Consider the following 21,364-nt stretch of genomic DNA (forward strand, 5'->3'; position numbering starts at 1 on the left):
CAGAGAGTGTTTGTAACATGCAAAATTGAGTCATAAATATTTTTTTGATAATCAATTTTCTGAAAATGTCTTTACATAAATAAGTTAAACACACATATTATGATGAATGAATTTAATGAAAATGAAACCAAATCTAATATTACAATGCGATAAGTTAAACTTAATAACTAAATAAAAAATAATTAAATGTAGTTAAATAAGAACCTTTTAAGTAAAGTAACTTTAAGGGTTATTCTTAGTCTATATCGAGAATCGAGAATTAAACTTAGATAATACAAACTTATTAAATAATCGAATTTAAAATACGCCTGTTTACTCTACCATTATAAAGAATAAATATCCAAAAATATTCATACAATGACGTAAATAGCCTCAATTAAACCGGCAAGCTATCGAAAAATTTTAGCGCCGGGCTGCGTAAGAATTATTTTAGATGTACATTTTAAATGTCAAACTTTAAATACTCGATAGTTCCGACTGTTCAGAATCCCGCTACTGTATAGTCTGTACTGTCGAGTATCAAGATAGCTCCCGCACTAAGAATTACTCTTGAGTCGCGGGGACTTTTACAAACATACAAACAACAGACAAAGTACAACAAGACCCGAAACAATATGCGGATCGTACAAATAAATTGTTCCGTGTGGGACTCAAACCTTCCGACGCATTGGTAGCGGCGTGGCGACCTAAACCACTGCGCCAAGGAGACACATAATTCAAACAATTGATAAAACTATCATATACGAACATATCGCTCCTTCAATGCAAAAGGGCCACAACTCAAAAAAAAATGAAAATCGTTTTATTGCAAAAATGACACCTGAACCGACTATATTTTATAGTAAAAAAAAAAACCCCATCATTTTTGCTTATTTTATGGCTGCACTGACTTACTGCCCTTTTTGCATTAGCTCACTTTGACAGGTAATGTCAGTGCAAAACAGCCACTTTGTGAGTTGCGCCCGGAGATTCAACGCAAATGCTCGTCAGTTGCGTGAAAAAGTGCCACAATCCAAAATACGTCTGTGTTGGGTGCAAAATTTCAAGTTCATGTGATTATATTTCACAAAACAAAACTGCCATATTTTGGAAAACGTCCTTTTTGCATTCTAATTATAGTATTTGTTACCATATTTTGTAATACAAAAATGCCATATTTCTGAAAACGACCGTTTTGCATTCAAACACTAGTATTTGTTATTATATTTTGTAATATAGCAGTAGCATATTTTGAAATACGTCCTTTTTGCAATAAATTATTGTGGAATAAATAATTATTTTTAGCATGCTACAATGGGAAGGCCATAAATATGACCGTTTGGCATGATAATAATTTTAGTTTTCGTTAAAATTTTCGAAATAAAATTTAACATTTTGATGCAGGGAAAGGCAAGGGGGGACCCTTCCCTTTCAAATCGCCCTTTTAGCGGCAAGATCCGACTAGTCCTTTTCAAATGCGTCTAGGTCATCCCGCCATCTCCGTTTAGATCTCCCGCGTCTGCGATGACTATCCTCTGGCATCCAGTTGGTAGATATGCGGGCCCACCTTTCCGGATGCATGCGGATAATGTGGCGGGCCCAGTTCCATTTCAACCTGGCGGTCTTCTTCCCTAAATCGGCTATGCGAGTTTGGGAGCGCAGTATAAAATTTTGGACGTGATCTGTTCTTCTTACATCTGATATACTACGCTCCATTTCTCTCTGGCAAACCTTCGGTTTCTACTTTTGGTTTTCCGTAAGGGACCATGTTTGGGCACCGTAGGTTAGGACGGGTAGTATAAACATTTCGACGAGCTTCCGCTTTAGTGACAGTGGAAGGTTACCTTTCATTAGCTCTTTCATGGACCAGGGGCTCTTCCAGGCACTTGTGACACGTTTGTCCAACTCTTTGTCCCGTCGGTTGTTAAAAGAGGTTATCTGGCTCAAGTAAGTGTATTCGTCGACATAGTGTATGACGTGTCAGTCTACCTCGACCCTACGTTTTGTGTTGTTGGTCATAACCTGGGTTTTTGTACGGTTCTTACTTAGTCCAATCTGAAGGCTTGCCGTGCTCAGATCTTTGAGCATTGATTCGAGTTCCAATGCAAAGGAAGAGAAGAGGACAATGTCGTCTGCAAAACGAAGGTTTGTTAACTGTTTGCCACTTACAACAATGCCTTTCGATTGCCGCCAGGCTCCTGAAAATTTTCGAGGGTGCTGGTAAGTAATTTTGGAGATAGCGGGTCTCCCTGTTTCACGCTTCTTTGGATTTAGAGAGATTGTTGTATATTGCTTTGATGAGTTTGATGTATGTAGCTTCGATTCTTCATAGTATCTTTAAGAAGGTCTTGGTTATGGAGTGATGATTCTATGGCGGAATGACTGATGCTGCCAAAAGCTTTGGAATAATCCACGAATGCTAAATATAAAGGTTTATTAAACTCATAAAACTTTTCTATTATCTTATTTCTTTAATACTCCTGCTGCACTCAGTCTACCCGTCACGTTACCCATTGATTGATGATGATGATTGATGTTTAATTTGACTAAATAATGAAAGTTACGCACAAAGTTGATCTCTATTATATTACTTACTTAATAATAAGTAAAGATTTTTTAATTAAGATTGTTTAATACAATGTTTTCCTGGTGTCTATTCACTTATGGTTTTATTTACTAATAAGATTTAACTTTTTGATACGGTTTTTTACCAAAAAATGTACAATAAACCATTTTTATTTGCAAAACTGTGTTTAATTTTTGACATATTTTTCATGATATTGGTTCAAATTTTGAATGCAAAACGGACTTATATGCGTTTTTTTCTTAATAGGTAACAGCTATTACAAAGTTTATATTGTAGATAGATAGAGCTAAAAAATACGCATCTAATGATATATTAACATCGTATATTTAATTAATAAATATATAAAATATTATAAAAAAACAGTTTCAAAAATTTGTTTTGGCTGTCCTGTAAAATTTATAGTTTTCGATTTGTGGCACTTTTGTATTCAAGGAGCGATATTGCCCATTAACAATACAATATTTTCTCTGCGGGTGACAATGTTCATTTAAAAGGCTGATGATTTTTTCTTCATTATTCAATTTTAACTTCGCCTTACATTTAGGGTTCCTTGTCGAACACACCCATGTCCTGAAACCGTTTTTACAGAAGGTGTAACCGTCTATAAGAATGAGTTTCTTTCCCATTTGAGAGGTGACGAACTGATATTCAGAATCTGAAAGAAAATGCAAAACTAATTTAATAAAAAAAATTGTCTCTACCAACCTATTAGAAATAAATTGTCACTTGTTCAAATGAGAAAGGGAATCTTGATGAAACCTTGTATATCTAAAAGAAATTATTAACATGTCTTTAGTCATCGTGGTGGCCTCAAGGCCTAAACCCACCCTCGTTCGAAAGGAGACCGTTGTTCAGCAGCGGGACAGCCATGAGTTAAAAGAAACCTACTCGATAAGAAAAAGGTTAAATTTTATGCATGTATATTTTAAAACTATAATGCTTAACGGATCTTAAACGCGTATAATACCTTATTTGTTACCCAATTGTTTGTTCTTGCTTGCTATGATAGTTTTTCTTTTGTTTATCTTCTTGGCTATTCTGGTTTTAGCCTATTTCCGCCATTAACACAGTAAAAATAAAAATAATAAAATAAATTTAACCCATTAATGTCCCACTGCTGGGCAAGGGTCTCAATATATTATTATCTAAAAATAATCATAGGGCAAATTAACAAGACTTATCTCTTAAAATAGGAGTAGGAGGTTCAAGCAAAATATAACTAATCAGAGATTACACGATTTATTAGTAAGATAGTCTACATCATACACGAACGTATTTCCCATTAACAATATAATAATTTCTATTAGGATGACAATGTTCGTTGAACAGAAAAATTATACGTCCGTTATCATCCAGTTTCAACTTGGCTTTGCAGTTAGGGTTCTTTGTAGAACATACCCACGACTTGCCATTGCGTTTTCCAGGAGTAGAGAAGGTGTAACCGTCGATTAGGATGAGCTTCTTACCCATCTGGGAGGTGACGAACTCGTATTCTTTCTCTGGAAAATATATGAGACATTTTTATTATGTAGATCTCACACAGTCGCAAATTAATTTCATTCAGTCAATCAAATTCAGTAATCCTGTACGCTCCCAATCACGCGCGAAAGAGCGTGTGTGTTAAGGCACCTAATGTATGGTCACTCGTTAACCTAATGTCAAAGCTGTTCAAGCCGTTTGACATGGCTTAACGACTGTTTTTTTAATTGACATAAACCGGGGCCGACATTTTACCTGTCCTCTGAAGCACGGAGAAGCTGCTGCTTTGGTTTACCAAATACCACTTTCGGCAAGCCACCTATAAAATTTGACTGATCGTGTACAGTAAGTGCAACTATAATGCTTTGCTTTGATCTATTGTTTAATTACTTTGCATGTCGTGGCAGCCTTTAATTGGAGACTGGAGGCCTAGGTACCGCAACTTAAATGGAAGAAAGGCTAATCTGATGAGCTTTCTTTCTTATCGTATGGTTAGTGGTCAACCTAGTATCAAAGTTATTCAAGCCGCCCGAAAGGCCAGACTGATGATGATGAAGATGATTGGATCGTAGAGTGTAAAATATACTAGTTACAAAGGACTAGGACGAGTTAGTTAGGTAAAAAAAAAACAAGTTAGCAAAATTTCAAATAATTTAATATAAAAATACAGTATCAGTACAGATCTTAGATTTTCCGACAGACTCTAACCACTCTTCCATTGGGCAGGGTCACGAGTTGTCTTGGTTCATGCGTGTGGTCATCCATCAGCATAGAGACCCTTCCTTCACTGTCCAGCTTGACGTAGGCTCTGCAATTCTTCACCTTCGTCGAACAAGCATAACGATTGTTCTTCTTACAGTACGTGTAACCTCCAATCTGTATCATTTCTCTTCCTTGCTGAGATAATACTATTTTATACGGTATACTGAAGTCTTTGTAATCCTCTGTGTCTGTAGAACAAGATTTTTTGTAGAATTTAGTAAAAAGCAAGAAAATGTTAGTTAGGTTGATAGTTCTTCAAAATGTTCTGATGGGTACATGCTTCAAATTTTTCATAATAAGAAAGACAGTCAAAAATGCAAAAGTTTAATATCAAAATCAATACAAAACACCACTTTGTACAGAATTATAACAATTTCGCGAGGTTATTTTAATAAATATTCTTTAGTTGTATATGAAAGAAAACATCATAGATGTTACTCTAGGTTCCTAGGTTCTGATCTGGAGTAAAGAAACAATTACACGAAACTTAAAAAAAACTTAAATAGACATGATTAAGTACAAACATATACTGAGAAATGAAATACAGAAAAAAAAAATTGGGTTATAATTTTTTTTGTTAAATTTTAAATGATTACTTGACAACAGGCAAAATAGCGATAGAGCGCTATTAAAAAAGACAATATTGTCTTCTATTTTTTGGCATTTTTATCACCTGATTTAAAGCTAATTATTATTTTATTTCAATCTAGTGTGAAAATTGTTTGAGCAATATTAACCCTAGAAAGATAACCATATTTTGACTGCCACAAAAGATAACCATGCGCTTTAGAGGCGTACGATATATTAATATTTTTTTTTTAATGAACTAACTTAACTACAACTAACTAAAAAGCTAACTAAAAAGGACAGGTAGATACGCGCGCTCATTAGAAAGAGACAGCAATGTCAAACGGACGCGGGCACCTCTGAGGCGTAGGTTATCTTTCTAGGGTTAAGGAATAAAACTTATTTTAGGGCGATTATAACTTAAAGTAAGTTAATCTGAAAGCCGGTTGGTTGTCACTGTTGACAACCGGCTAGAAACTTGACTACCGACAATGCTTTATTGCTTTTTTTCCTTAAAGTCTTAATTTTTCATTGTTTTCCTCTACAAATTGCCATAATTGGACTTTGGACAATCTCGACCATCCTTCCGTCCTGAGTTTTGAAGTAATCTTTCCTCGGGTGTGAGTGTGAACCCACTAAAGCTTGGACTTTAGCTTCCTTGGACATCCTAACCTTGGCTTTGCATAGAGGGTACTTGCTACATACCCAAGTAGTCATGCTCTTACTTGAATAAGTGTAGCCAGCGATCAGTATCAGATTTCGTTCTCGTTTCGAAAGTACTACATCGTAAGGGATTTCTGAAAATTAAATTTAAAGTTTAGCAACAACAGTTAATAATAATAGTTTCAGTTTACTAGGAATTGCTGAAAGTGAACTGCAATAAAATTAAAAGACATAAAAAGAGCCATATAAAACGTATGCACGTCTTAATATTCGCATATACGAATTTCAAGTAAAAAGTTCACTTTTTACATACCTGGCATACAAACCACTGATGTACATATAATAAAAACCATGATTTAGAAAATAATGTTGCCATACGATTTATTTCGTAAATCTCACCAAATTTTGTGCAGTTTCAAAAAATACTTCTATAAAATTTTACAAATGTACTTTTCATGCTTAACCAAAAAACCTTAATGTCTAAAAAAGTACAATTTGAATAATATCAAATACGTACCAATTCTAAATAGGTAGCTTTAACGCACTTACAACTAAAGCTCTGAAATTATTAGTTGGTAATCCTATGAAACTAAAGAGTTCGGAAATGTAGGTACAGTTAAAAAAACATTTTACAAAAGACCGCACAAATGCAAAATCTATCAAACTAGTTTTTAACATAAGAGATCGTCAATACTAACATTATACAATATAATACATTGGAAATGTATAGGCAATGATTGACGACGATTGATGGCGATTAACAACGATTGATCGCATTAAACGGAGACCTGTTGTACCAAAGTTACAAAAGCACAACCAGAGTACAGTTCAAACCACGAGTATATTTTTTCTTCAAATCGCAGTCATGTCACTACACTTCTCTCGTCTTTTTTTATTAGATCTAACCACAGGTAGGCTTATACACTTCCGATAATATTAGGTCGGGAAAAAGAACTTGTAACAAAATCTCTTCGTCTTCAAGAATCACAAATGAGTACGCGGTTCATTAGGTTTCTTTCAATGAGCTCGTGTGGTACAAATATCGAGCTTTTTTGTGTAGAGAAAAGATTTTATTACAAGTTCATACATACTATAATGCGAGAAGACTTTTTCCCAGACCTAATATTACTTTTTTTTAGACATCAATCAGTAAAAAAATTCCTTCTCATATCTTAACATAATGTCCCTCAGCCATTCTGACGTATTGAGGTGGTGCGTGTACATGTGCAGTTACAGAATTAGGCAATATCATTCCACTGCTATCCAGCTTGATCTTGGCTCTGCAACCGGAGTCCTTCTTCGAGCAGTAGAAGTTTCTGGAGGTATGCTGTTGGGAATAAGTGTATCCTTGGAACATGAGAAGGTGCTTCCCGCGTTTGGTTGGTATCATTTTGTAGGTTAGTGATCCTGGAAGAGAAAACGGGGAAAATAAGTTGTACATCTATTTTTAATTTAGAGGCATGTAACATATTTTTGACATGACTCTGGGTATTTCTCATAGACCTTAGGCTCTTTTTTGCTTTTTGTGGCACTGATTTGATGTCGAAAATGGAGGACCAAAAACGCGCGATTTTTATTGGGGTAGTCGATATCATATGTTGCAGTCATAAATACGATTTCTTAATAAGTCATATATGAACTTAGCAAAATTTATTATAATTTTGCTGTTAATTAAACAAGTAATGGAATGCAGTTAAATTGCTCATAGAAATACAAAGAATGCTCCATAAATACGCGAACTAATTTGGCCCCATAAATTAAAACACCAGATTTAAACCTCACATTTTATTCACATATACATCCATCCACACATAATTTACTATCTTATCAACATATAAAAGAGTGGGTAAATAAATTGTTCCGCACTCTTTGAACACATAGATTTGCAACTACTATTTACATACCTATATTGATTTAAATAATTTAAAACCCGTTTTTTATAATCAAATACACACGAGTACAACTAGACGTACTAACGTCTAAGGGCGCGTTCCCACTATGTCGTAATCGAAATCGTGTCGTTCTATATGTGAACACCTCAATTTAAACATATAAGCCACGACACTTAAAACTACACGATTATCTGTCGTCACGACAAAGTGGGAACGCGCCCTTACTAAAGACGAATATAATTCTTCAATATTATTCTTTCTTCTATATAAGTGGATATAATTCTTCTGTTTCTGAAAACAATTATCAAAATAGCTGAATACTAATAAGAGAAACAGTTACAATAGTGTAAAAATCTTAATTAGCTGAACACATTAAATGACCCAGCCACTTTTGTTGCAGATCGTGAAAAGAGACCGCAAGAATTAATTATAATTCTACTTTATGGTGAACTAGAGGTCGCAAGGCGCCCGCGACTTCGTCCACATGGGAATCTTTCCCGTGTAAATCCCAATCCCTCACGAACTTCGGGATAAAATGTAGCTTTTGTGTTATTCTGGGTCTTCAGCTACCTACATACCAAATTTCATCGTAATCGATTCAGTAGTATTTGCGTGAAAGAGTAACAAACATCCATACATACTCACAAACTTCCGCATTTATAATATTAGTAGGATTCTAAAACAGGTTTCTTATTTTCATAATATGAACTAGCAATATGTGAAACACGATGTTAGAAAACCTGTTGCTCCATTCAAGTGTGAAGGGAAATACAAAGTTAGAACCCCTCGACCACAAGTTCTTCTAAATAAATTATCTATTATTATAAATAAAATTCTACTACTATATATAAATAAAATTAACTAAAGCCAATAGGCTGTGATCACAGTATTTCTACGGCATTTTATAAATAATACCATTAGGTAACTTCACAATAGAAGGTCTCTCATGGCAATGTACAGTAAGAGATTTTATTAGCCTTATTCCTCCGTACTGGTCCAATTTGACTGAAGCTTTGCATCCAGCATCTTTCTTCGAACAGTAGAAGTTTCTCGTAAAGTTCCTTTGGGAATATGAGTAGCCGTCGAGCAGTAATATCAACTTGCCACTAGCAGTAGGTATCAATTTGTAACCTAAAAAAGAAAATTGATCAAGGCAATGATAGAAATTTTAAATGAAACAAAAAATCTAGGTTATATTTTTAAAAGTTTTTCTTATTTCCTTTGGAATATATCCAGAAATAGCTCGCAGTGTATATTTTTATGTATTATCAGAGTCAAGACGCGATCAAATCTGCTCCCTTTTCTAAACTTAACCAAAGTTATGGTAGATGTCAAATGGTATTCTAATATGTTTTTCTTCTAATGGCGTCATATGGTCATATTTTACAAGTACATAAATCAGTGTTGTTTAAGCGAATTACAACATTTACTTCACCAAAAGACTTCACTTATAAAAATAAAAAACAAATAATAGAGCAACTTACTTTATTACACAAAAAATATGTATGAAGACAACACCATCTAGTACAATCTAGGCTTTAAAGAAATCAGTTAAAAATAAAATAATCCAATCTATATTGCTAACTCCAAAAATACAAACTAAATATTATTTATCAAGGGTATACAAGTCTCCAACTCGCACTTTATCAGCGTGGTGGACTCAAGGTCTAAACCCTCCCTCATTTGGGAGGAGACCGTTGCCTTGCAATGGGACAGTAGCAGAAATAATCTAGAAAAGACTTCCGGAACGTAGGTATCTATTTTTATTATTCTCTTAAAATTTAACACACTCTCCGTCTTTCGTAAAAATAAGATTTGGTGGAGGATGATTATGGACCACATCCTGCAAATTGGTTATCTTCATTTCCGCATCAAACTTGATCTTCGCTTGGCAAGCCAACATACTTCTCTTTGAACAATAGTACAAAGTCTGCCTATTTCTCGCAAAAGTATGCCCATCGAAAAACAGCAGATGCCTTCCACGTAGATCTTTTATAAATTTGTACTCTGAAACTTAAAATTTATAAAATAGTATTAGTTATGAAATAATATATTTTACGAATAGCAGTTTTATCTAAAAGTTTGAGCAAAAATAGTTTGTATCGATGGATTTTGAAAAAAAATGCGGACGCATTTATTTCATAATTAGATTTTATTTTTCTTTTTTATAAGACAATACCATATTCAAAGGAGAAACAATTATAAAAATCTTGGATTTAGAAAATAAAATAAATCAAATGATGCAATGATTTTTTTTCTTGCTTTCCCTTTTTCAAATATTTCGTTGTTAATCTAGCGATGGTACTCCAAAAATTACCTTTTCTATATTTTATTTATTCTATTCTATATTTATTTATTCTATACTATTTATTCCTCCTTTCTCTATACGTTTTACTATTTTGCTTCCATTGTTTTCTAATTTGCCTAACTTCTTTTGCACTCATAGAGTCAATTGATTTGACGTGACCCTTTTCTTTTTTCAATAAATATTTTAATTTCTCTTTTTGCCGAAGTCTTTCTAAAGATTCAGTGTCACTTTTCATTATTTCACGCCTCTTTCTGTCGTATTCTTTCTTTTTAATTTTCTTGTCTTCAGCACTAACTTTTTCTCGCCTTATTTTCTCATTGTCTGTCAAAAGTATAAAACATGCTTTCTGTGTAGAAAACCATAAAAGGAAATGTTTATGTTGATACTCTATTCCTGTCTTTATGACATTTAGTAATTAACTCATTCATTTCGATCAATTAGTGACTAAACGTGATAAGGTCCGGTTTAATAGTGGTAAACTTGAAAAAGCTAAAATTGAAATAATAACACAATCATTCAGAAATATTTTTATTTTTATCTCAAAAAACAATATAATATTCTTTACATCTTCCACAATTATACTAATCAAACCTTATTTCATACAACAGTTTTAATCACACGAATTTATAACTACGTACATACTATAACTACACTCAGATAAAAGAATGAAAATACTAAGTTAGGCCAAAAACCTGTGCTGAAATGTCAGGTAACTTAAGCTAAAGTAAGGAAAGGTAGGTAGGAATTACAGCGATCCGACAACATGCATCGCTATAGTTTAAAAGTTATGACTAAGAAATTATTATAAAAGTTTCAGGTATTCTGTTTCTCCCACATGGATGTCAATCTTTACATACATTTTTCATTCATCTTGACTATTACAACTTATCTATATCCTGCTGTAGCCAGCAGGCACATACGAAAAAGAACAATTAAAAATTCCTAGCAAATAATTTTACGAAGATACTTTCAGGTAGAGCCCATTACTAGTCTTAACATACTGCGGCTGCGGATGATTATGTACAATCTTGTCATAGTTCATTATTTCCCTATTGCTCCCAAACTTGACCTTCGCGAAGCATCCTTTCTTCCTTTTTGAACAATAGTACAGAGTCTCAGTATTGCATGCAAATGTATAACCATCCACAAGAAGTAGAGTTTTATTTGTCCCACAGTTTGCTAACTTGATAAACTCGTACCCTGAAAAAGAACATAAATTTTGTTGAAAACTTATAATTGGTAATATTTTTTTTTTCAACACGAACAGCGACGGGTCTTACAGATTCTTCATATTTTGACATAAATATAATTTTATTCAAAAATACCATTTGAACAAAAAAATATTGCAAGTAAGGTTTAAAAAGATAAATTAAAGACACCACCAAAATTAATGTGTTTATTGCAATTAGGTAGTTGACTGGGTTAACGAAATTATTAAATTTGTACCCGGAACCAGAAAAATCAGGATATGTAATTGTTTTCTTAAATAATATTGAAATAGTTAATATTAAAGAGTGAATGATTTTTTTAAGCACTCATTTACCAACAAAAATACGCATGTGACGTCAATACACCGTATTTATACAGCTGATTTGATCGTAGTCGACTTTAATTCGAGCTAATGTCAATCGTACCCTTAGATTACAAACTAGCGCATAATATAATTGAACACTTTATGATTCCGATGGATGAGGGCGGCCCAGGACCGGTCCTATTGGCGCTCGATGGGGGAGACCTTTGTCCAGCAGTGGACGATTCCCGGCTGAGATGATGATGACTTTATGATTTAAAGTGTAACTAATTGGACTGTTTGATTTACTATATTTTCATTTTAAACCAGCATTCAAACATAAATTGTAATATATGAGTACGATTTGACATAAGCTCGAATCGGACACAATCAGGTTCTTATTCGAAAACCTGTGGAGAGTAAGCCCTACTCTATTAACCAACATGAAAATAATATCTTAACCAAATTATTATGTCCAAAATTTACTAAAAAAATAAACAAAATAATAGTAGGTAGATCTTATCACATTGTTTTTAAATAACTCTAGTTAATTATTACCCTTCACCCTTATTATAATATTATTTCTTATAAATATAGTTTTATACTAACAATAACGATTGTTTATAAATATCAATTAAACATACTTTAAGTTTAATATACAGCACAAACAAATGTACAAGATATCACGCCTTTTTCTCAAAGGGGTAGGCAGAGACCAAAGAACGCCACTAGGTGCCTTTACAAATTTCCCTTACCTCATTTACATCCATAAATCTTATCATACAAGATCGCAATATACAATAATATCTAATAAATATTTTTAATATACGATACTTAGATAATTTATTAAGTACCTATACATTTATCACCTCGTCCCTAAATCCTAAAGTATTGAATATTATTGATTTTCAAACAAGAGAGCGAATAAAATTATGGCCTGCTACACAGATATGCGATTCGGCACGCTCGGTTCGACTATTTTTATAGAACAACAAAACCGACTCGAAGCAATTACTGAACTTATTCGGTTTATGCCGATCGGGTAGTTCTTTCAAATCCGATCGTCACAATTCGGTTTAAACATTCAAGCACGGTGAAGCCGAGCGGCATTTTTTCCCAAACTTTCATTTACACATATTTTTTGCCGCCCGACCAAGCCGAACCGAATACGTTATTGTGTATTATAGCAAGCCTTACATTTTAAAAAGCAAATAAATTAAACACACAAATCTTGTATTTTTTCTTGGAATGTGCAATAACAATATTTAAAAAACTCTTTATTATGAGTTTCATACAACTAAGCATGTATCGATATTAAGTAAGTATATTTTATATATATGTTACTGTAAAAGCCCGAACTGTGGTAAATCCTAAGATTTTCCGGTATAACCTAAGATTTACCAACTCGCATTGGTAAAAGTCCGAACAATTCTTTTATTTCGAACTTTTACCTATATTCACTTGATGATGTCGAGATGTCGCCGGAGCCCCGCTTGGCGGGGCTCCTCCTACTGGGTGGTTATAAAAAAATAACCACGAAGGATAAGGTGGGAGCTTCGCTTCGCTCGCGCCCACCTTAGCCTTCTAACCTAACCTACCCATGTCGCTCTGCCCAAAACTCCTCCTTTATAACTATGTCACAGTATATAATTATACCGTGAAATAGTTATAAACACAGTTATGAAGGAGGATTTTTTTATATATCGTAACATAGTTTTTAAACTCTGGCTTGTTCGGACTTTTACCATTGAGAGTTGGAAAATCTTAGGTTTTACCGGAAAATCTTAGGATTTACCACAGTTCGGGCTTTTACAGTAACATATATATACACTAACAATAACATTTTATAATAATTTTCCTAATTAAATCAATAGAAAATTTATAATATACTATTAACAATTAATATTTCTGTCTTTTATATTCATATTCATATAATATATCTAGAAGTTAGAACATTATTAATATAGGTAGGTTATTAACAACGCATACTTGCTACAAAAATCACAATCATTACCTATCTAATTTATAGTAATGGAATTATATTCTTTTAGTAAACAAATATTTGTCATGATTTGTGAAGTGGTTGTCAAGGAAAATATAAAATTTAGAACATCAGTAACCATTGGCTACATAAGCTTAAGAGTATGATATGGCTACTTAATTTTGTAAATACACAAAATTATGAATGATATTCTAGAAAGATCGTGCATACCAAGGCTCTTGAAGAAGTTGTCGAACTTAAGCAAGAACTGCTTACAATATTCACCAATCTATACATGTAATATTAAATACAAATAATCGTGTTTTACATTATAGTAAGACATTTCTATAATGTAAAACGCGATGGCCGATGGGTCATGGGCTAAGTACTTCAAATGGTGATCAAACTTGTGTCAACAGCTGTAGTACATAGATTTTAGAATTATGTATGTATGATTTTAACAAAACTGTTATATATTATAACTAGCTGACTCGCGCAACTTCGCTTGCGTCACATAAGAGAGAACGGGTTAAATTTTTCCCCGTTTTTGTAAAAAAAATAACTCGTACTCTGCTTCTGTTGGTCGTAGAGTGATGATATACAGCCTATAGCCTTCCTCGATAATTGAGCTGTCTTACACTGAAATATTTTTTCAAATCGTCCAGTAGTTCCAGAAATTAGCGCGTTCAAACAAACAAACAAACTCTTCAGCTTTATAATATTAGTATAGATAATATATTGTAGGTATTCATGTTTACTATCCTACATGTTCCCAAGGTCTCTTGCATACCCTGAACTCGCCCGTAGCAGTGACCCTGTACTGCGGCGGCGGGTGATTATGTACTATATCCATATAATTCGTTATTTCCTTGTACCTCCCAATTTTTACCTTCGCCCGACAACCCTTTTTAACTTTTGAACAGTAGTACAACGTTTCTGTGTTTCTCGCAAACGTGTATCCATCTAGCATGAGCAAACTTCGCCCGTACGCCATTTTGATGAAAGTATAACCTGAAAATAATTTAGAATATTAGTAAACTTACTTTTATTTGTCAGAGCAAAGTGGAGGAGAAAGATCAGGAAGGCTGACGCCACTACCATATGGGATTCATAGCATGGAAGAGAGGGAAAGAGTGAACTTACGAGTATTATAATTTTCAAAGTCACGTGTGTCAAGAAAACATCGTGATGCAACCTTGCACGCCTGAGAATGCTTCAAAACAATTTTTGATGGTATGCACAGTCCCCAACCTGCACTTGGCCAGCGTGGTGGACTCAATGTCTAACCCCTCCGTTATTCCGAGAGGAGAGGACCTTTGCCCAGCAGTAGAACAGTAGCGGGATTATTTTTATTTTTTGTTTATTATAAACAAATAAAAAAACGGGAAAATACCATAGTAAAAGGTTTGGGAAACTCAAGACCTGGACAGAAGTGTTGCGGCGGGATATGAAGGCATGAGAGGTGGAGGAAGACGACGTCAAGTATAGGAGGAAGTTGAGGGAGAGTATAAGGAAGGCTGACCCCCTAGCATATAGGACGAATAGCCAGGAAGAGAAAGAGACAGTGAATTGATTAAAATTAACGTTTAGAAAAATATATCATCAACACGGTAAGGATTGAAATAACAGAATTGCAGTTCATGACATGGTCGCCATCTAAAGCGTTTACTACAACGTTAGATGGTAACCATGGCGTTTGAATGTATTTTAATTAAAACTCAAAACATAAATGTAAAAGTTTATTACGGTATTCACACATTACCTAAAAATAAAAATTTAAATAAAAAAAACTTACACACAAGATATGTCTAGCAAATATGCAAATCATTTCAAAGGTAATCAAATACAGTTAGTTATAAGTAAGTAATAAATTACAAAATTCACTAGTTAAAAAATATCTATCTCAATAACATAAACTAGCCCTAATGGAAAGACTACACTATCTATCCCTCACTTATATACTAGTATACAGTACATAGTTAATACTAGTTAACACATTATTTATGAAAAAAAACATAGCATGCAATTTAGGTGTCCGAGCATTTTAGATGAACTTTTCAGAAGCTTAGAATTTTTTCTTTTACTCAGTCAACTACTCAATGGCCGCCTGTACTCACACGCTCTATCGCGCGTTCTTAGGAGCGTACAGGATTACGCACGGAAAAGATGGCGTGCTCTTCGCTCGCGATTTTCTTCGCGGGCTTGACAGATGAGCACGGCTCGTGCTCTTTTCTTTCCCCTTGCACACCTTTTACACGCACGCTCTTTCACGCGCGATTGTTGTTTCATGCGCGAAAGAGCTTGTGGGTAAAGGTGGCTGATTAGCCAGTTTTTCCTCTTCAAGAAGCAATCTTAATAAAATTGCCGTCTTTAGTCTGCTGATAGAGGGGCGGTTTATGGTTATGTTCAATCTGTTCATAATCCAACACCTCCTTATATTTACCCAGTTTCACCCTCGCCTTGCAACCCTTCCTCCTTTTCGAACAGTAATACAAAGAAGGACCGAACTTCGCAAAAGTGTAGCCGTCCAGCATCATAATTAAACCTCCGAATCGTGTCTTTATGAATGAATAAGCTGGAAAATAAAATTTGTATGAAAATTTCAATAATTTATTTATTTCGGTCTTATTTATTTCTATGTGAATATCCAGGTTATAATCTATAAGCAACCTAATTTCAATAAAATCCGGCCAGTAGTTTTGCCTGGAGTAACAAACACCCATTCGTACTAGAAACTTTCGCATTTATCATATTAGTAGGATTATAAAGTAAAATTCATATAAATAGTAGGAAGTATTTATTGCAAGTAAAATATCATATTAGGTCAGGGAAAAAGTTTTTTCGCATTATAGTATGTATGAACTTGTAATAAAATATTTTCTCTACCTACACAAAAAAGCTCTATATTTGGGTACCTCACGAGCTCACTTAAAGAAACCTAATGAACCGTGTACTCATTTGTGATAATGGAAAGTACACTTTCTATTACACACTTACATACTTTACTAGTATACAGTTATACACACATTAGATGAACCTTTTATAAGTTTAATCATTTTTCGTCAACTCAGACAAGTACCCAATTAGCCAGTTTTTCTCTTCAAGAAGAAATCTTAATAAAGTTGCCGTCTTTAGTCTGCTGATAGAGGGGCGGTTTATGGTTATGTTCAATCTGTTCATAATCCAACACCTCCTTATATTTACCCAGTTTCACCCTCGCCTTGCAACCCTTCCTCCTTTTCGAACAGTAATACAGAGAAGGACGGAACTTCGCAAAAGTGTAGCCGTCCAACATCAAAATTAAACCTCCGAATCGTGTCTTTATAAATGAATAAGCTGGAAAATAAAACATATAGTATGAAAATTTTATAATTTATTCGTTTGGGTCTAATATTACTACTTACTTCTCACTAGAAAAGGGATGTAGAGTCGTTTAAGAAGAGACACGTAGCAAGAAAATGCTAATGACTCCTTGTATAAGTTAACTTTGCTTAAAATATAAAGGTAAGTCCTCCAGTCGTATTTTTTATTTATAACTGTATAATAAATAAATTACGTTTCTTATAAATTATTTAATAAGTGGATTTATCAACTTTGTAAACTCGTCTGGAAAAAAACACTTTTTCAAATATATTATAACATTTATTTCTCTCTAAAACACAAAGACAATGCCCAGTATTGTTGACTATAAGCTAGGAAAATTATTTACAACACTATCTAATTTTAGTAGAACTTGCTACACACATATTCGGTTCAGCAATTATCGGAAACAAAACCGAATCGACTCACTTGACTCACTCGGCTTGTGCCGATCGGGTTCATCTACACATTTCGGTTTTACAGCCCGGCTAGGCCGATTTACACCGAACCGAATATGTGTTTAGCAAGTTTGACCACACACGATTACACACACCCGTTTTTCTCACTAAGTATATATTCCTAACAAAATTTATTCTGAGAGTTTTATTACACAAACATTTTTTTTTACGCAACCATTAAAAGGACGACAAATACACTTAATAATCCTTAATTAATATAGAAAAGACAATAATGACCTTATTATTAGATATAACGCGGTTTTAAACGCGATTGAAAATTAAAGGTTAGAAATTAGAATACCTTATTTAACCTGACGTTTTGACCAAATTGAAGTCCTAAGAAGATATCTTAACATAAATTCCAGATTTTGTTATTTGATAATGTGGCCGAGCATGATTATGTACCAACTCTTCATAATTCGTCACTCTCATATCTTTACTGAGCCTAATTCTTGCTCTACAGCCCTTCTTGATCTTCGAGCAGTAGTAGATATAGTTCGATGTCATCTTAGTATAAGTGTATCCGTCCATCATGATCATGTTTCCTCCGAACTGCGTTTTGATGAACTTGTATTCTGAAAATAAAAAAAGTATTACATCTCCACTTTACTTTTACTTCGTGATCCGTAGCTGAAAGAAGCCGTAGCAAAAAAAACTTAAAGTACTTTTTTTTACAGTATGACATAATATGTTTAATGATAATGCAAAGTCGAAAAAAATACAAATCCCACTTAATATATTTAAAACATGGTTTCCCGAAGTTAAAAGTAACCTATGTGAATATCCAGGTTATAATCTATAAGTAACCTAATTTCAATAAAATTTTTCCTGGAGTAACAAACACCCATTTATGCTAGAAACTTTCGCATTTATAAGATTAGTAGGATTATAAAGTAAAATTCATATAAATAGCAGTAAGTATTTATTGGAAGCAAATATTATATTAACAAAGCCTTAAACTACTTCATTGCAAATTATTAGATAAGTCTAACTAACACTATCAAATATATTCGAGTATTACAAAAAATATATACACAAAGTTATTCGTTGTCTAAAGCCACATTATAACAAACTAGCTGACCCGCACAACTTCGCTTGCGTCACATAAGAGAGAATGGATCAAAATTTTCTCCGTTTTTGTAACATTTTTTACTGGTACTCTGCTCCTATTGTTCGTAGCGTGATGATTTATAGCCTATAGCCTTCCTCAATAAATGGACTATCTAACACTGATAGAATTTTTCATATCGGACCAGTAGTTCCTGAGATAAGCGCGTTCAAACAAACAAACAATCAAACAAACAAACTCTTCAGCTTTATAATATTAGTATAGATTATGCTAAGCATAATAATAATGATATATGCAAATTAACTAGTTTTATATTCATTACAATAACGATTATAATAAAGCTGCCTGCAAAATTTAATTAGACCGTCAAATATTATTTACTAATATAGCAATTAACCAAATCTAAGTTATCAATGTTCAATCGACTAGAATCTCAAAATTTTGTTACCTACATTTTTTAACTAAATTACTGCTACTACTTGAAAACGATTTCCTTATTGTAATTTTATACAGTCGAGCACACAACAATCAGAAATGGCAGAGATTAATGCATAGCGATTAAGAAATTCTTTACTTCTATACTAGGTATATATTTCTATAACTTTACTAGAATGATGAGAAAAATAACGATATGGCTTTATTTCATTTGACACATACTTTAAATTAATTAATTATAAGTTTATTTTATTTCAGAAATGTAAATTTTATTCATTTATTATACATTTATTTATTTATTAGGCTTGCTACACACATATTTGGGTCAGCATTTATCGGCCTAGCCGGGCGATAAAATCGAACACGTTTGTTGTTCTATAAAATACTGCCAAACCGAACACAATAATATGTGTAGGAAACTCAATAAATCAATAAGAATAGATGTTATAGTAAACAATTATTTTTTTATTAATTAAACGCATTTGACGTAAAGCCCGCAATCAGTCGGCACATAATTCGGCGGTGGATGGTCATGCGCCAACTTCACGCTAGCAATCCTTCCGTCTGCGCCAAACTTCACATTGGACTTGCAACCCTTGTACTTTCTAGAACAATAGTATGTGTTCTTTGCTCTATTGTTTCCTGTGAACGTATATCTATTAAACATCAGCAAAGTTTTGCCGGTAACCGTTTGTATAAATTTGTAATTTGCGCCACCTGAAATGATATTGACCAATCAGTACTAGTATATTTTATATGCTATGCTAAAGTACCTACGCACAATTTTAATTTTGTTAAGGCATTTGAATATGTAAAGCTTTGAACAAAACTAGGTACCTTTTTACGTAATTTTAAGTAAAATTACCTCTTTATATTACTAAAATTAAAATTGATTGCTGTAAGTTAAATAATTTATTGGTTTTACTATTTTGTTTCAACTTTAAATAAATACATAATTACATTGCATTATTTTATCTACATTTACATTAAGAAATACAGCAAGTTTTAATGACTAAACTATTCACAACACTATAAATAATTTATTTTCTTTCACAGGACATTTATCACTCAGTTACATACGTATTGAAGTTTACTTTAAAATGTATATTATGTACAACAATGAATGATGAAAAATGACTAGCAAACTATTCTAGTTTACATAAAAAAATATTTCACAGGATATTTATCGCTCAGTTACATATTTATTGAAGTTTACTCAAAATGCACAAAAGTGAAATAATAAATTAACATGAACAATGACTATGCAGTTTATAAAAAGCAAAAGCAAAATACAAATAAAAAATGATAAAAAAAAATACAAATTTTAACAATATAGGCCCGTGAACGTCAGTCAATGCTCGTCTGACTGGGAGGTAAAACTGTCTACCTGTAACATTTTAACTACTATAGCTGAGAATTTATCACCACACCGATACCACTGGGTCGGGAGGTCGTGAGTTCGATTCCCACACGGAGCAATTATTTGTGCCATCCACAAATAATTGTTTCGGGTCTGGTTGTCTTTGTGTCCGTTGTTTGTATGTTTGTAAAAATCCTCGCGACACAAGAGCAACTCTTAGTGCGGGAGTTGTAAAAAAAAACAAAAAAAAAATCCAAGGATAAAAAATGTCCGGCGCTCACAGGTTCTCAATTTAATAGACAAGTATAAAACTAACTCTGGTTAACTTAACGAATTGACTAAGAACTCCGTGTACAAAGGACACTAACAGTATCTGACTAATAATACGAATTATTGTGAGTCGAACCTCTATAGTTATACTAAAACTAAAGCTATTACTAGTACGTACATTGAACACACTAAATATTAATATTTAACATTTTCACCTGATTATAATTATTGTACTACACTGAGTCTGTAACAATATGAGTATCAACAATAGGAGTATCCAGTATCACACTAATATTTCAATATCACACACACGCACACACATACAAAAATATAGTAACAACTACATTTTTTGCCGCTAAGTAAGTCTAAGGAATGTTTTTTTGGTAATATTTCCTACCTGAATTTATAAAGCTCATTAAATATTAAAAGTTGTAACTACTTATCAACATCGACTGAAAGTCGTCGTTAAAAACGAAATTATCACTATATCGTATAAAGCAAAGTCGCTTCCCACGTCTATCCCTATGCCTGTTTGTGTGTATGTTTAGATTTTTAAAACTACGTAACGGATTTTAATGCATTTTAAATAATAATTGATAAAGTGATTCAAGCGAAAGGCTTATGTGTAAAAGTAATAAAGTTTTATTGTAAAATAACTATTTAAACCAGGTGAAGCCGGGGCGG

This window comes from Anticarsia gemmatalis, chromosome 11 (assembly GCF_050436995.1).
Source record: "Anticarsia gemmatalis isolate Benzon Research Colony breed Stoneville strain chromosome 11, ilAntGemm2 primary, whole genome shotgun sequence".
NCBI classification, from domain to species: Eukaryota; Metazoa; Arthropoda; class Insecta; order Lepidoptera; family Erebidae; genus Anticarsia; species Anticarsia gemmatalis.